Source organism: Lathyrus oleraceus, chromosome 5 (assembly GCF_024323335.1).
Source record: "Lathyrus oleraceus cultivar Zhongwan6 chromosome 5, CAAS_Psat_ZW6_1.0, whole genome shotgun sequence".
Taxonomy (NCBI): domain Eukaryota; kingdom Viridiplantae; phylum Streptophyta; class Magnoliopsida; order Fabales; family Fabaceae; genus Lathyrus; species Lathyrus oleraceus.
Genome location: NC_066583.1, coordinates 185,253,086 through 185,268,405, shown reverse-complemented (window position 1 = coordinate 185,268,405; position 15,320 = coordinate 185,253,086).

The window sequence follows — 15,320 nt, the reverse complement described above, 5'->3', positions numbered from 1 at the left end:
CCTCCTCTTGACAGAGTCTTCTAAAGCAGCTCCAATCTTGATCTCTTTTCTGGCGTCCTCAGTACCCAGATTGACAATTTCCAGCTCTTCCTGGTGAGGTTGGATGACCCTTTCCTCTTGCTTCAGTAGTCTGACCAATTCTGCAGGGAGTTCACAGTCTTCCTCACTCTCCTCTTCAGCTTGGTAGATGGGATTGTTGAAATCATACTGAGCCATAACAGAGTCGTTCACAGTGGATGCCAAAAGATCATTTCTGCATGTTTAATGTTTTGTTTTTTTTTAGAAAAAGATTTCAATAAAGTCACAAAAACAAAAACATTGCCATTTTTATTGTTTTGAAAAAGTGGAAAACAGAAAATAGAAAGACAGAGATCTCAAAATTTGATTGAAAAACGTCCTTTATTTATAAACATTGTGAACATGATGTGGCCCTACAATGAACCACTACGCCTTGGGCAGAACGTAGGGTTTTCATGCAAAATGATAAAAACAAAAGAAAATTACTCTGTCAGTAGAGTAACTTGGACCACTTCTTCAGCCGTCCAATTGTTGATAATCTCGCCTGGTGCACAAGGGCGGACCCAGACATCCAAATCATGATCACTGTCTTCACCATCAGTAGCAAAGACATCTCCGTGGTTCATCAGCCCAGCGCTGGTGAAGGTGCTCGGACCTGCTTGTACCTGCTGCTCTGCTGCGAGAGGCTCGTACCCAATGCCGAATTTGTCTTCTTTTACAGGCAAGTCAACCATCTTGCCCCAGCCTTCAGCCCTACCGGAGTCAACAACCTCTTTGGCTTGCTTGTACGATGATATTGAAGCACCTGGCTTCCTCTGCTCTGCACAAGCTACACCTTCTAATGCCACAGTCTCGAATGCCTGGCATAGGGTTTCGTGGATCTCGCCATCCACCTCAACATATTTGAAAGAGGAAAGATGACTCACCAGAATCTCCTCTTCACCGCAGACGGTCACAATCTGACCGTTCCAGACATACTTGAGCTTCTGATGGAGAGTTGACGAGACTGCTCCAGCGGCGTGAATCCAAGGACGCCCCAACAAACAGCTATAAGCAGGCTGAATGTCCATCACATAAAATACGATGTCAAAGGTCTCAGGACCTATCTTCACCGGCAATATGACTTCACCAAAGACAGAACGCTTGGATCCATCAAATGCACGAACTATCAGGTCACTGGGAGTGAGCACAACTCCCTCGACATCGATTTTCTTTAGAATCTGCTTCGGAAGGACATTCAGGGACGACCCGGTGTCCACTAGCACGTGAGATAATACTGCGCCCTTGCACTCCATAGTGATGTGCAAGGCCTTGTTGTGATTACGACCCTCAGGCGTCAAGTCTAGGTCAGTGAAACCTACACCGTGCCTGGTACTCACATTTGCTAGAACACCCTCCAGCTGGTTGACGGATATCTCTTGCGGGACGTATGCCATGTTCAACATCTTCAACAGAGCGTCCCGATGTGCCTCAGAACACATCAGCAAGGAGAGTATCGAGATTTTTGACGGAGTTTGGTTGAGCTGATCCACAATTTTGTAGTCACTCTTTTTGATGATCTTCATGAACTCCTCGACATCTTTCTGGAAAGAACCCTCAGCCTCCTTCTGAGCCGGTTCTTCATCAACCATTGTTTGCTTGCCCTTAGCCCTTGCAGATGACTCAGCAGCAGCATCTCTCACAGGCTGAGGAGCAAACAGTCGTCCACTCCTTGTGAAACCTCCCTGTCCTCCAACATTGTCCACCACAGGACTTGTAACAGCAGGGATCCTCACAGGAGCACTGATCGTAACTGGTGTTTGAACAATTGGCCTTGTCTGGTTACCAGCCCTCCTATCTCGGCGATAGGCGTTGTCATAACTCCAGGGCACGGCCCTACTATTTTCATTCTGCCTTCTGCCAGGCGCAACAATAGTAACTGGTGCACGGATGGTTACCGGAGCAGAAATGGTAACCGGAGTATTGCTGGTAGTGGGCGTACTGACAGCCCCACGTCCTCTTCCTTCAGCCGGCTTATAAAAAATGGTGACAGTAGACACTGCCCCATTATCTCTGGTAGCACGGCTAAACTGTAGACAGCCTTCGTCCATTAACCTCTGAACACCAGTCTTCAGCTGGTCACAACCATCCATGGCCTCTGAACAGCCCAAACAACCTTCTGAACAACCTGGGTCAACACCCCCCTTTAACAATCGGCCCTTGACGACCAACAGAGACGTCTGAACATCTTCGACATTCACTATCAGGTCTTCAGCTTCCCCATCTTCAATGTTATTAACCCTATGCCCCCCATGTTGCGGCATAGGATTGTTTACCACATTCGGAACCGGAGAGAAGTTGATTGTCTTGGAATCAATCAAGTCCTGGACCTTGTGCTGAAACGCCCGGCATCTTTCAGTATGGTGGCCTGGTGCCCCAGAGTGAAAGTCACATCTTACATTGGCATCATAGCCGGGTGGCAGCACAGTAGGAGTTGCCATCGTACGCAACTCTACAAACCCTAACCGGAGTAGTTCGGGTAGTAGCTCTGCGTAAGACATAGGTAAAGGATCAAATCTTCTATCAGGATTCAACCTCTGTCTCTGCTGAGGCTGGAAAGGACGTTGTTGTTGTTGCTGTTGTTGAGGTCGTTGCGGTTGTTGTTGCTGAACCCTTTGTTGTTGTGGACGCGGTTGAGGCGCAGGAATGGTCACTGCGGCGATTGGACGATACTGGTCCCTGTTGTTGGCTCTGTAAGCACTCCCTCTGTGCTGTACAGCATTGGTTTCTCCTTCTCTACAGCGAGGTGCCCCAGAGAAGGGTTTCTTGGAGGAAGACGAAGAACCAGTATCGTGGATCCTCCCAGCTTTGATCAAGCTCTCAGTTCTTTCGCCGCAGATCACGACGTCGGAAAAACTTCCGAATGGGCAGCTTCCCATCCGGTCCATGTAGACACCTTGCAGAGTGCTAATGAACATGTCAGTCAACTCCCTTTCCAGCATAGGGGGTTGAACTCTCGCAGCTAGTTCGCGCCATCTCTGGGCGTACTCTTTGAAGCTCTCGTTGTTCTTCTGACATAAGCTTTGTAACTGAGTTCTGGTTGGAGCCATGTCCATGTTGTGCTTATACTGCCTGAGGAACGCCTCACCCAGGTCTCTCCAGCACCGAATTGAATCCCGCTTCAATTCCATATACCAATCCAAGGATGCCCCAGATAGACTATCCTGGAAGAAATACATCCACATCTTCTCATCATCAGTGTATGCGGATATCTTTCGGTAATATGCCTGCACGTGGGTGCGAGGGCAGGAGGTACCGTTGTATTTGTCAAATGACGGCGCCTTGAATTTGTGCGGGATTCTGAGTCCTTCAACCAATCCCATGTTCGTAACGTCAAAACCGAGGGAGTTTTGACATTCCATTGCTCTGATCTTCTCAGCAAGGGCCTCAACTTTGCGATCTCTCGCATCATTTCTACCCAACATGTTGTCGTCTTCACTGAGCATAGTAAACAAATCCTCCTGTCTGTCAACAATTGGAATTCTGTTACGGACCGGAGCATGGATGACTCTGGGACTAACAACATCCGGAGCAATCGGTTGACCGTCGACTCGGATACCTCTCAACTCTTCACCCACAGCGTAGTTGTTGACGGGAATAGCAGCGGCAGGGACCTCAGGAACTGGGTTTCCTTCTTGCAGAGGCTGGTTGGGCGGTGGCAATGTAGCTTCTTGCCTCTGGACCATTGCTCGGAGCTCTTCTTGGCCTTGTGCGACCCCTTGCATCATGTGAATGAATTGGGCCATGCTAGCCCTCATCTCTGCCAACTCGGCTTGTACTTGATCCATGTTGCGTTGATGGTTGAGCCTCGTTGAGTAGCGGTGCGGCCTTGGATCAGCTATCCTGTCTGGACACAGGAATCAAAGTGAGAAGACGGCCTGAGAATACCTGTTATGCAAAGATGATGCAAAAGTGAAATGTTAATGCAATGACATGTTTATCATTTCAAGAGAGTATTCTACATCCTTGATTCCAGTCTCACGAGAAAATCGAGCCATAGATAAAATTCGGAGATTAAGATACAATAGAGAAAAGGTCTTCATACAGATAAATTCAAAAAGAAAAGGTCTTAGCCAATAGTACATCAAAAGAGGACTTCCACAACAAGCCTGTGGATCGTCACTACAACAACAAAGCAATGAGTAAAAAGCAATAAACAGGATTCAGCCCCCTGTGTGCAAACCATGAGGACTTCTCTTCACTTCGTCCAGTAATGCCATCGTGTCGGGATGATCTGGAGACTCTATCAAACGCCGGATAAGCAGATTCCTCTGGTAAATGACTTCATCCATCTTGTTGATGTGCTCTCTGTAGTAACTCTCGTCATCCTCTCCGAATACCTCTGCAAGTCTGGATTTCTTCAAACCTGCTAACTCTTTAAGTTCTTCAATCTGTCCCCGAGCCTCATTGAGTTGATCGGTGATGTACCCATTGGTAGAACGGGCACACAGAAGCTCATGGTTCTTCTCTTTCAACAAAGTCTTCAACTTCTCTATCTGACCAGTCAGTTCGGTCACCATCTCCTCCTCCTTTGCCTTCCGGGAAATTGAAAATGCATCCCATCGTTCTTGCCACCCGGCTAATTTACCCTGAGCATCCATTAATTGTTGTTTGACTCGCCTCAACTCGGAGCTGGATGATCCCAAGGCCTTGTCCGTCTTCCTGAAGAAGTCCACCTCCACAGCTAATTTTCCCTCTGCTTCCTCTCGCAGTCTGACAGCTTCCGCCTTCTGATATTCTGCCTCATGGAATTGATGCATATAGTCTTGCAATTTCACGTTTAGCTCCGAGTTTTCGATTTGAAGCTTCTCCATGGCTTTTTTCAATCTGTCATATTCCTCCCGGCTCACCACTGTTGACTGTGCAGGAGTCGGCGGATACAAAGGTTCTTCTACAGGAAACGGCAGACCAAACTCTTTAACTCTTCCTTGAAGCCACTCTTCATACAGAGGATAAGTCCTACAATCTCCTTTTCCAAGTACAACTCCTCCTCGCTTGATCATCTTGAGCCAAGCCTCAGCTGCTTTACGAGATACAGTCAGATCAGGCGAAGAATGGAAAAACAGAGATTCTTCCACGTCCCTCTCGAAAGGCGGAGTTCTTAAGGCATACCCAAACTGTCTAACTGCTAGAGAAGGATTATAGTTGATTCCTCCTCTTCTTCCCACCAACGGTACATTTGGGAAATTTCCACAACTGTGAATGACATCTGCCCTAAGCAAACTCCGATCAGACCACCAAGAAATATCTTCAGCTCTCAACCCCATCAATCTCTTCGACCAACTCAACGAGTCTTCGACATCAATGAACGCTCCTGATTTGGGTAGGTGTGAACTGAACCACTTGTAGAACAAAGGCGCACAACAATTCACCAATCCTCCTTTTCTATTCTCGTTCCTATGATGCACCGAATGAAAGAAATCCCCTAGTAAGGTTGGCACCGGATTTCCCAACACAAAAAGGCGTACTGCGTCCGTGTCCACAAATTTTGCAACATTAGGGAACAGGACAATCCCATACACACAGAGAGCCAACACAGCATTGAAACCCCTCTGGTCACCATCTTCAAGTTTCTTCCTTGCCTCTCCCAGCAAGAAACTCAAATGAAAACCATTGACTCCTCCCTTCTGACATATATTTTCCTTCAAGACCGACTTCCCCAAATATGTGGCCGAAGCTACCAAGCTGAGATCGGGCAGAAGCTCAGAACTGTAGAACAACAATTGTGACTTGATAGGAACTCTGAGAAAATTGGAAATCTCCTCCAAAGTAGGGACCAAAATATAATCCGGGAATGTGAAACACCTCAAAGGAGGGTCATAGAACTGCAGCAGTGTAAAGAGAGCATCGTGTTGATTCTTGGAGAGAACTGTGACGAAACTCAGAATCAAACCATAATCTTTCCGGAATCCTTCTAAAGAATCGTGATCCATCGACTTCATCAGCTGTTGAATAGGCTCCAAACAAACCACTGGAAACTTGTAAGCGACATGTCTCTTTCTGCCAACATCCATCTCAGGAGAACCAGGAAACCCCGACCGGAATCAAGAAGAAGATGTAAACCCCCTAGAAATGGATAAACATGTGTTAGATGATATGGATGCAAAATGATGTGATGCAATGCAATGATATGGAAACCAGGACCGCTGGATCTGCTTAAACATCTGCCGGGTTGCACTGTCTGAAGAAAAAAACCCACTGAGGAATAAAATACAAGACCACAACTATGCTCCAGAAAACCGGGTTGGTTGGAAGTTAAGGTTTCCTGAATTTAGCCCGCCCCTCACTTGTAGGTTCTAAGAACAGAAGTTTGTCAGTTTCAGCCCTTCAGTCGAGAATAATACGTTTACCACTGAAGGTTTGGTATTATTACGGGATGAAAGACCTCTGCTGACTCCCCTCAACAGGATATCCTATAGCAAGTTCCCAGTCTCGGGGTCCTCGGATTGAGCAGCGAGAATGCGCCCACCAGAGCTAACATAATCACATCTCGGAGGAGAGGCCTCGACTGGGTTCTCGGGAAATGGTCACCAGAGTCGACGATTTCTAAAGGAATATTTGTCGTTATGGAACATCCATAGGACAAAATATATCCAACAGAAACCTCGTCTGGAATGTGGGTCTCATGAACGACTTAACGTAGCAACATGCCACGCAAGCCTCATGACTATCCACTCTAACACCTATGTGTGCACTCAAGCCTGGGTAGTGGGCTTATTTCTCACAAAATATCCCATCCCAACAAACAGGCAACCAGCAGATGAATATGAATGAATGCAAACATAATTACAAACATAAATGCAAACAATAGACAATGAATGCAAACAGTAAATAATGAATGCAATAAATAAACACAGCAAAAAGCAACCAAAACCCTAACCTAGAGAGCGCTAGGAGAGACTCGCTTAGGGAAGATGGACCAGCATAGGTCAACTTCTCTATGTCCCCAGCAGAGTCGCCAGCTGTCGCATTGCGCGAAAAACCGGCGGGAAAAGAAAGAAACAACAGAGCCGCCACCGTGCGTTATTTATCCCAAAAGAGGGAAAGGAAACGCTCAGAGTAAACCTAGGAAAGAACATGGTCTCGCGACCAAAGAGGATGGGTTCGGGAGTCGGTTGTGCGAAGGGAAGGTGTTAGGCACCCTACGCATCCGTAGTACTCTACGGGATCCACGCACACTAGAAAGGAAAATTGGTTGCTAAACACTGCTCAAACACTCACACAATGGCTGAAAGAAACGCAAGAGACTGACTGAAACTGACTCGGCAGGATGTCGCATCCTGGGCCTACTTAGTCTATCAGGCATAGACATCAGAGTCGAAGTAGTTCGGACTGGGGAAACGAAACATGCTCGCTAGGATGTCGCATCCTATGCATACGTATCTTCTCGGACGAGAGAAGAATCAGAGCATTCGTAGCTCGGCTAACACGCACACAAACAAAACAAGACAAAGGCAAACGTGGAGCCCGACTGCCAATCGCTGGACTTATGTCAGCATCCGAACCTAAACACACGCAAAGAGGCAAACGTGGAGCCCAAATGCCAATCACTGGACTTACATTGACATCCGAACCTAAACAACACAACAGATAGATAGGGAGTCGGGGACTCAGCCTATAACTGTCAAACAAACACGAAAGAAAGAAAAGGCGCCCGGAGAGATCAGCTCAATCTCCTGCCTACATACTTCATCTGGTGTGAAGATCAGGGCGATGTAGTTCCCCTACGCAGGGACAAGGATCTAGCCTAACCAGATAACAGAGGGAGACACAACTCTAGGGAGACTACGACTCGAGCCTAGATGTTGTCATGCAAAAATCCACCCTAAGTTAAGGTTTCTAGCTAAATGGCACGCGGGCCAACCTATCCTGAACAGACACAGGAAAAAGCAAAGTCTCGATTGCAACTAGGGCAAGAGAAAGGGATATCTCAATCACAACAGGGGTGAGAGAAAAGAGATCAGTGTTAGTGGTTAGTCAAACTCGGCAAGACATCGCGTCTCGTGCCTACGTATCTCATCTGAACATGAGAATCAGAGTTGCCGTAGTTCGGCCTTACAGTTCTAAGTGTGGCTCACACAAGGGTTAAGCCACACAGACTTGACTTGCACAGGAAGCAAGTCAAGCACAAACCTATTGCACAAGGGCAAACCTAAACTAAACCTAGAGAGGCAAAGCAAGCAGGCAAACACAAACACATATAGCATGAAAATAAACACACCAACAAGGGGGCTCAAACATCAAAGGTTAGGCACTAGGGCCAACTGGAATGGGGTAAGTGTGCTCTTAACCTTGCCATTGAGAGGCTAAGGTGAAGCAGATGAAAGGAGATGAGGGGTGTGCCTCATTGCTTCTATCCCTAATCAGGGAGAGCATCAAATAATAGAGAGTGGGGGAGTTCAGAAAGATGGAACTCTTTCCCCATTATTGACTCGATAGATCTTGGGTTTTTATCTCGATGCTTCAACCATGTAATGGGAGCAGAGAGAGGACACACTGAATAGTGGGGGATAGATTGCTTATCCCTACCTTCCACCAATTGCCTCAAATGAGGACTTTTCCTGCTTGGGACAATTTTAAACAAACACAGGCATTGCCTCTTAAGGAGGACTTCAGACAGTTTGCCCGGTCAAATAACAGACCGGGTCTCCAGACTACATGAAGAAAGAAAGGTTTATACCTCAAAAGCAAATGCTAAAATAGCAAAGCAAGCAAGTTCAGAGAACTTAAGCAACTAAAGTACCTGAAAAAGTCAAACTTATTAGTAAACAAGTCAAAAGTTTAAATCAAAAGAAATGGCAAACAGTCAACACAGGGGATCAACTGAGCAAAGCATAAGACTCAAGTTATGAGTCCAACCATCTGCAAAACAAAGGTTAGCATAGGATAAACAAATCAAATTCAAACAAGTTTGAGTGATCTTTGAAGCATTGTGCTCAACCTGAAACAGATGAACTCAACATAAGTCCCAAGGACCACTAGGACTAGCCTAGGGTCAAACATGAAAGAAAAAGTCAAGGCAGCAAGGAAAAGTCAACTCAAAGTCAAAGTCAAACATTTGGGAAGCTAACACACTTGGGCCCACATTCAAATCATGCATCATTGTCATTTCATGAATATTTGAAATCAAAACAAGGCAAAGGAAAGCATACAAAAGTCAACAGAATGACTTGCATCAAAAGTCAACCTAAGCAATCTCAAAAATCATGAAATAAATCACACTCAATCCTAACATCTAACATGGTATACATGTAAAATTTCATGGCATTTGGATGAGAGGAAGGCAGTCAATGAAATTCATGAAGTCAAATCAAATTCAAGTAGGCATGGTGAAAGTCAACAAACATGGGTCAACTTCAAAAATCCATATCAAATTGAAAACAGAAGAGAAATGAATGAGATTAACACCAATGCAAAGCTCAAAGAGTCTAATTATCACATATGAAATTTCATGGACATACAATATGATTTGAGAATTTCACAAAGGATTTGGCAAGGCATGGCACAAAAAGTCAACCATTGACTAGGCAGGGAAGAAAATTCACAATCAAATGGAAAACAGCAAGATTAATTCCAAGAAAATTCATACATCAACTAGACATACAAGGGATCATTCATGCAAAATTTGGAGTCAATTGGATGTGGGGAAGCATGTGAACAAAATTTGTGAAGATGCATGTTCATGGTATAGCAACAATTGTAACACATGACTTCAAAAAATCATAACTCCCAATCCACAAATGATAAATGCACAAAGTCTATATGGAGACAAAGGTCAAAGTGTCTAGTTTCATCACAAAAAATTTCAAGCTCATTGGATGCAATATGATAATTTCACAAAGAGAATGGCACAATGCATCATTTTGGCATACATGTCAAGAAAATAATTATCAATAAAAATCCAGCCAACCAAAAATTAATTAAAATTCACCATAAAATTCTAGACTCATTTGTGATCATGTGTAAAAAATTTCATAATTTTTGGGTGAAAAATGAATGAGAAAATAATTATTTAAGTTGAGTGAAATAATTGGTGAAACATAAACAAAATGCAAGGCAAAGTGGTCAAACCAAAGTCAAAGGCGTGGCAAAGATGTAATTCTGCGTGCCACTAATTGAAACGACATCGTTTCAAGGGCGCCCAGGAAATGTCCTGATTGGCTTGCCCCAATAAAACAGTAAACAAAGCCATAACAACCAATCACCTTTAATTTTTCTGGGCTCTCATGCAGCCTTAGGGTTTGGGCAATGGCATTCAGCATTTGATCAAAAAACAATTAATGAACAGCAGCATATAATAACCGTTATGCAACAATCACGTAGCCACAAACCACACACAACAACCACGAATCATATGAATTTCTGGGCAGCTTAAAAATAGCAAAACAGCAGGGCATTCATGTTATTATCAACATCATTATTAATTGACATTTCAACAAACAAACAACCAAACAACAGGCAATTAAACATGGTTCACATGGATCTTCCAAACAGCAGCAGGGCATTGCAAACAATCAGCATCAATGTTCAACATTCAATCAACAACTTTCCAAATAGAATAGATCCTACAGTCATGGCCAATAGCATGTCCCTCATACCAATCACCTCATGGACAACAAACCAACAACAATCAACCAAAATAAACATAACAGCAGCAGGGCATTTGCAGCATTAATTTCATGTGTTCATCAATCATCATCAGTTGGAATACCAATAGACAAACAACCAAACAAACAGCATTGTACTGATATAGCAACATCATTCAGCAACACACCAATACAACATTCGAGCAAAATTCTGGACAGGATAAAGTAGTTTAATAGCAGCAAGGTTTGAAAGTCATGTTCATCAAAATCACCATCAATCTATAGCATGGCTGTCAGCATAGCAGTAGCAGGATTTAACTAGCATGGTCCTGAGGTTTAATAGCAGGGCATTTGGCAAGGTTCTCACAGCAAACAGTCCACAACATACAGCATAGCAGTGCAAGTGATCATGCCAATACCAATACAGCAGCATGAGAAACTCTAGGCAAGTTTATGATTCATACACAACAGCAGGGGATATACTCATGTTCAACTTCAAAACAAACATTCAAATGCCAAAAGCCAAACAGCATGGAAAATCACTGGACAGTTTAAGGTTTAACAGCATCCAAGCAAATTTAAACAAATAAACAACACAACAACACATAACCTGTTTTAAATCTGCAGCAGGGTTTATGCAGCCATAGCATTCATGTATTCATCACTAATTTGCATTCAAAAACCAATCATGAACAAACAGCATACATCATACTCATGAGATTTCTAGGACAGATATTATAAGGTTCAAAATATCAGCAGGGTAATAACAGCAGTAGGCAACATCAGTGGTAGGTTTTTAGAAATGGGGCAATTGCAGCCAACACCAACAAATAGACAGCAAGGCATATTCATCATCATCATGTAATCATCCAAACAACAGCAATCAAATAGCATGGTGCTCAACATGGTATCACCAACATCAAAACAAAGTGACTTGACCCAACATACAATACATTATTCAGCAACAAATAATCAACCAACAAGTATAATTCCTGGACAGTTTAAGGTTTAAGAACAAACTGCAGCAGGGCACATTCATGTTGTCACCAACATTAGAACAAAATAACTTGACCAAACATACATCAGCATGGTATTAGCAAGCAGTCAACATAAATCATATGGTTTTCTGGGAAAATATATTAGTTTTCATGAACAGCAGCAACAACATCATTCTGAGCTCGTAAATTCGAGATGCTCAGAAAACAAAATCACACATACTAACATCATCATTAAACATCCATCAACACAAATCCAGCAATGGTTTTCAGTATATTACACTATAGAGTGATATTCGAGCAAAGAAACAATGGTGTACAAAACTTCAGGTCAGCATATCTTCAAACACACACAACCATTTGCCACGATTCCAGTTGTAATAACACTAGCATACCATGTTCTATCCTAAACCTAGCATGATTTGGTGAAAGGAAAGGGTCAATTACTTACTTGATTTTGAAGTCAAGTGAGATGCAGTGCTGGTTTTGATGTTGCAGCCCGATACAGATGTCCACAATGCTTTGCAATGATGGAAGCTTGAGGTCTTTTGGCTCAATGGTGCATGGAAAACCTCACAGCTCTAACTGCCATTTGAGATGCTTTGGAAAACAGGAAATGATGAAGGCTAGACAGATGATATTTGATGGTTCAAGAGAGCTCACCAAGGTGTTTTTGTGGAGAAACAATGAAGGGGATTCCAGGGTTTTTGAGTGTTTTAGCAGGATTTTGCTATTTGGTGAAAAATCAATTGAAAGCAAAAGGAGGAATTTGGTCGTGTGGCTGCTGAGTCTGCTTGCTAGGGTTGTGGAATGAGCTGAGCAAATCCTTTTATGTGACTGTTTAGAGTTAGTTAATCAAATGGTAATCTGATTTTGACTTAATGAACCTATTTGCAAAAATTGCTAAGTGGAGCAAATAGGAATGGAGGTGTGTAGGCTGCTCAAATGGGCCTTGGTACATACAGCAAATGACCAACTAAGTTGCTATTTGTGGTCTGCACATCAAATGTTAACATGTCCTTGCTTATTGAAACCAATAGTACAATTTGCCAATTTGAAAAATGTGGAAAATGGAGGTGCAATACTTGGTTGAATGGGCCTGAAATGAGCAGAAAAAACTTTCCAAATTGCTGTTTGTGGTTTGTACATGTACTGCTGTACTTGCTTTTACTCAATGAACAAAAATGCATAAAAATGCCAACTTTGAATTTTGTCCAAAATGGTAGTGAAATAGTGAAATGAACATGGTTTAGGGCTTGAGACAAGTCACAAATGTGGTTTAGAACATTTTCCAATTGGTAAAAATGAGAAAAAGTCAAAAACTCAAAAAGTCAAAGTTTGGTCAAACTTTGCATTAAAATGCAAAAGGTCCAAAAATGCCATTTTGATTGGCAAGGTTTTAGGTCATGAAATTTATATTTTTGGAAAGAGGATGAAAAATGTGGTTTGTAGAAAAAACCCCACCAAATTTGGCCTTATGGTTTGGGAGATATGGCCCTTTGAAGTTCACAAATTGATGAAAATGATTTGATCATATCTTGACAACCACACATGGGATTTTGATGTTCTTGGACTTTTTGAAAATGGGAGAACAAGATCTTCAACTTTCATGTTGGGCAAAAATTCATTTGAAGCTTGTATCATGATGTAAGTTGAGGATCAAGAAGTTTCTATTTTTGGCAGTTGAAATTACAGGTCCAGTTTCTATTTTGGGAAATTTTCTGATTTGCTTCAAATTCTTCAATGATATTGATTGCCATGATATATGAGGCCTATTAGGACATGAATAAGCTCCTTCAAACCATTTCTATCCATCAAATCCAAAGAATCAACCACAGTTGACCAACTTTGACTTTCTAGGGTTTTGGACTGATTGAACTTCTTCTGATGAATTCCAAACCCTAGTTCCTGGAAATCTTGACTTCAAATGATGTCCCAAGACATATGAACTCTTGATGATTGATCATGGTGCCCAAATTCCAAAAGAATGGCCACCATCCACTGTTTTGATTGACTGTTGATTATCTAGGGTTTTGTGCCTGCCTGTGCATTGACTGCTGACCTCTGAGCCTTCAACCCTTGACTTGAACACTTCAAAAAGACCCCCAAGGCATGTGAACTTGTTGGACAAACCTTAAGGCCTTTGCTTGCTTGGGAAACAACTTTGCTTGATTGGTGGACTGATCTCCTGATCAGTTTGACCTAATTCTTGCTTGCTGGCTCTTGAGGCAACTGAGAACAATGCAAATGCTGTGCAATGGATTATGATATGCTATGACCTAACATGAAATGATATGTGCAATGATAGGTGCAAATTTGAGGTGCTACACATAGCAACAACAGCATCATATAGTCATGTTATCATCATCATTAACACATTCTATCATAAGAGCATATCACATCATGCCACATAATCAAACATAGTATTATCGCACTCTACTAATATCTATACCACTCAAGCAACGGGAATTGATCCCTCGTATACTATGCATCAGCTAAGTTACCTCGCTCAGCCTAAACAACCGAAACTGCACAACAACAGCTAGGAAAGACCACAAGTCTGCCCATACGCGTATTGCCCATGCTCATACGCGTATTGCCCACGCTTGGCCAAATCCATACGCGTATTGGCCATTCCCGTACGCGTATGCTACGCGTATCACTTCCCCATACGCGTACCACCAGAGACCATTTCACGTTCAAAATTCCATCTCTTTCACTCATACGCGTATGGCATACGCCATACGTGTACCACTCCAGGAATACGCGTATCACACGCGTATGGCGCGTACCAGCGCCAAAACCCCTTTTTCTAAGCCATCCCATACGCGTATTGCCTAGTGCCATACACGTATGACCAGAATCCAGTCTTCCAGATCTGCTATGGGTTTTCTCTGCTACGAACCTGTCCAATTCAACCGTTCACAGTCCCAATTTCACACAAAATCACTCATATCATCTAACACGAATCATTCCCCTATTCGATTTTACAAATTCTAACATCATTACATAAAATCTCTACGAATTCCTTCGATAAAAAAATCCCAATTTCGTTTATCCAATATTTCACCATTTTCAGCATATTATTGTTTAATAAGGTTCAGACCCCTTACCTCTTTGGATTGAAGGAAGCTCTGAGCAATCTTTGGCCTTTTCCTCTTCCTTCTCTTTCTCTTCAGCTTTTCCCTTTTCCTCTGACTCTGGGACACAATACGTGAAAAACCAACTCTGAGTTCTCCTTTGGAATCTTTTATCCCCTTTCCACTTTTACCCTTCCACTCTTCATATTCCACTTATTTTATTATTTAATTATTATTAAAATAAATAACACTTATAATAATAATAATAATAATTCCCAATATTATTTAATAATTCCTTTTTACCTTCAAATAATCATATTAAATAATATTTAAATTATTCTAACGATAATCGGGGTGTTACACCATCCGTTTGGGAAGTGAAAGAAGAAGGTGAAGGCTCTGGAGCTGTTAAAGAAGAGACTGCCCAAACTGTTGTCGTCATTGAGCATTGGTATTTCACTCTTTTGATCGTTTTATCATTTTCTTGCTTTCGTTCTAATGTGATTGATAGTGCATGGTTTTTTCCCATTAGTATATAATGTACACCCTGAACATGCTCCTTGTTTAATTGCCAATGATTAACCACTTTCACATTAGTATAT